The following is a 3,388-nucleotide window of genomic DNA, read 5'->3' as shown; positions in this document are numbered from 1 at the left end:
GCAAATCCTTGAATCCCTTAACTTCGTTGAGAAGCTGAGTTACATGGGAGAGCTGAGTTGTCTCAACAGTAGAAGACCCAGCAGCAGGAAGAGTAGTTTGTTGAAGGTCTTTGATCAATGTCTGTACTAAGTCGATGATTCGTTTACCAGACTCAGTGGCATTCATGTAGCTTAGGGAGCCTTCATTAGGTTGCCTTGTTTCCTCAGTATGACCGGTGGGAAGAGGAGTCAAAAAAATGACATGGTCAGTGACTGGAAGTGTGTTTCCAATCTGCACTTGAGTGTCAGGTAGAACTGATTGATCGGCAGAGGTGTTGATTGGAGAAGAGGTAATTCTAATGCTATCTGTGCTGACTGGTGCAGAAATGTTGTGAGTCAGGACAATGCTTGGATTGACAGCATTTACAGCAATAGACTCAACTTGACTTGTTGAGTTGGCAGAAGCATTCAAGTCGGCGTGTTCCTTTGGTGAAGAAACAGAGGCTTGCTTTTCAAGGGAAGCCGATGGAGTAGTAGATGGTTGTTTTCTGAAAAATTTCAGCTTCAGTTTAGAAGGGTCTTGGGTCGGCTTCTGAATGACAAAGTCAGGGACAGTTGGTGGTTGAACAAGAATGTCAATTACTGACTTCTGACTTGCCTTAACTAGTCTTCTTCTGCGAGGAGGAGGAGTGTCAGCTTGAATAGACTCTCCTGAGTGAGAGGGAGAAGTTTCCTCTTGATCAGCATTAAGCTGGTCAGCTTGTTCTTGTCCTTGATCAACATTGTGTTGGTCAGGTTCTTGTTCATCTCCAGCAGCCAACCCAGTATTGGTTGGCTCAGCATCAACCTCACTAGTTGTTTCCTCAGTGTCCTCAGTGTCCTCAGCGTCGTCCTGACCGCTTGCTTCTTCTTGTTCTTCATCTTCTTCACTATCGCCATCTAACTCTTCCTCAACTTGTGCAATGAACTGATCGTCCAGATGCACTTCATCTTCTTGATGCTCAGCTACAGTTCCTAGACACTGTGTGTAGTGTGAATCACCAGGCACAACGATGTCAGTAGGGATAGCATCAATAGGAGTCAGTGTAGAAGACTTCTGCTTCTTTTGAGGTTGCTCATCAGCATTTGTTCTTTCCTCAACTTCAGGCTCTTCTTGCCTGCTCCTTTTCTCAGCTAACTTAGGTCTTTCCTGACCTGGTTCAGCAGCTGATTTTGACTTCTTGGTCTGAGGCTCATCCTTCTTAGAAGAGGTCACAACAGCTTTCCTCTTGCGGGCAGCTGGAGCCTTTGTCCTTTGGCTTTGCTTTGGAGCTGTTTCCTCAGCTTGTTGTTCAGCAGCAGCTTTTCCTTTCTTTAGTGGCTGATTGAACTTCAAAGCCCTCAGCGAAGCCGCAGTAATCTCAGATCCTCTAGCCTTTGTTTCCTGAGATAGGTCGATTTGATGATCAATGAGGATCCTGGTGATGAGAGATCCCAGCTTGAGCGTTCCAGTGCTCCTTAGGAACCCAGCAATCAAGAATACTGGCATATTGATCGGCTTGTATGTCAGCATATGTCATATGAAGCATTGCTCAAAATTCGTTGCTGAGGTGGTGCAGTTGATCTTGGGATAAATAAAGTAGGTCAGCAAATAGTGAGCCATCTTTTGGTGCTGACCCATTGAGGTACTTGAGATTTCTCCAGAATGACCAGGGGGCTTGCAAAAGTTGACTTCGTAGTTAGTGTTATCCTGATCTCCAGTTCTTCTCAGTTTTGCTCCCTCATTTTTCAACTTCAGCAAATTTGCCAAATTGGTGGGATTGATGAAAATCGTTTTCCCCCTTACTACTGTTGCCAGATAGTCCTGGTTATCATCAGCGACTCGGAGGTTATTGTAGAACTCCCTTACTAGGTCAGGATAGGTGTGATCCCTAATGGAGAACAGCTCGGTCCAACCATTTTGCGATATCCATTCGCAGAAGGGTTGCTCGGATGTCACAAAGGTCTCAGAAACCCATCGTGAGAAGTCTACTCTCCATTCGCTAATATCTTCAAATACCTTGGAATAGGTTCTTGCCTTGGTTTGCTTTCCTTTGGATGCGGCAGCTTGGTCAGCTTTGCCTTTGCTCGGCGTAGTGACCTTGGTAATTTTAGGCACAGTAGTTTGCCTGGAGGGTTCATCGGAGCTGGTCTTAGGGTGACCGGCACCAGAGATGTTGACGGAAACTCTAGTCATTGTTTCAGAAAAGAATTGGAAGCTTTAAGGGTTTTTAGAGAGAGAATGCTTTGCCAAAGAATTCGGTAAGTGTAAAGAAAATAAAAAATGGGGATTTACCCATTATTTATATCGGTGAAGTGTGGATCTTATCGAATCCATGTGTCAGTTTTGCCTTGGGATTGTCAACCGACAAAGATCCTGGCTTTTATGACACATTCGGCGTATACATCATCCTAGGTGGCTATTCGCGTGCTTTTGCATTTAATGCAACGGATCTAACACTCAGCGTTTAGAATACTAAGTGTTTTATATTCTGAGTGATCAGTAGTATTTGAAAGGATGATTTCTCAGTTTGAGATTACTACTCGGTGTGCATATTGACTCAGTATTGATATATTTTTTTTTGTTAAGTACTCAGCATAACAATCACTCAGCATGCATAAATCATTCAGCATCGTAATTCACTTAGCATAGATTTTCATTTTAGAACAGGAATTTACTGAAGAGGATTAAACATACCAATGGCTTCTCTCAGTATGCTGAACTGTTCACGAGCCAGTGGCTTTGTGAAGATATCCGCAAGCTGCTCATCCGTTGGGACGTAGGTCAGCTTTATCTCACCCTTGAGTACATGGTCTCTAATGAAGTGATGCATTATGCTGACATGCTTCATTCTGCTGCGTTGAATTGGGTTCTTTGATAGATCAATTGCACTTTTGTTGTCGCATTTGACCTCAATTGTCTTTGTTTGAACACCATAGTCTTCAAGCTGTTGCTTAATCAATAGGACTTGAGCAACACAGTGACCAGCAGCAATGTACTCAGCTTCAGTGGTAGACAAGGCTACTGACGCCTGCTTCTTGCTGAACCAGGATACAAGACAACTTCCTAAGAAATGACATCCTCCAGAGGTGCTTTTCCGTTCTAGCTTGTCTCGATCATAGTCCGCATCAGTGTATCCAATGAGTGTAAAGCCTTGAGTGTTGGGATACCATAAACCTGCGTTCACTGAGCTTTGCAAATATCTAAGGATTCTTTTTACAGCCATGTAATGAGATTCCTTAGGGTTAGATTGATATCTAGCACAGTAGCATACTGAGAACTGAATGTCCGGTCTACTGGCTGTTAAGTAAAGTAGAGAGCCTATCATACCTCGATACAATTTGCTGTCTACTGACTTACCATTCTCGTCAGCGCAGAGGACAGTGTCAG

Source organism: Euphorbia lathyris, chromosome 3 (genome assembly GCF_963576675.1).
Source record: "Euphorbia lathyris chromosome 3, ddEupLath1.1, whole genome shotgun sequence".
Taxonomy (NCBI): Eukaryota; Viridiplantae; Streptophyta; class Magnoliopsida; order Malpighiales; family Euphorbiaceae; genus Euphorbia; species Euphorbia lathyris.
The sequence above is the reverse complement of the archived record's forward strand: the minus strand, read 5'-3'. Positions refer to the sequence as shown.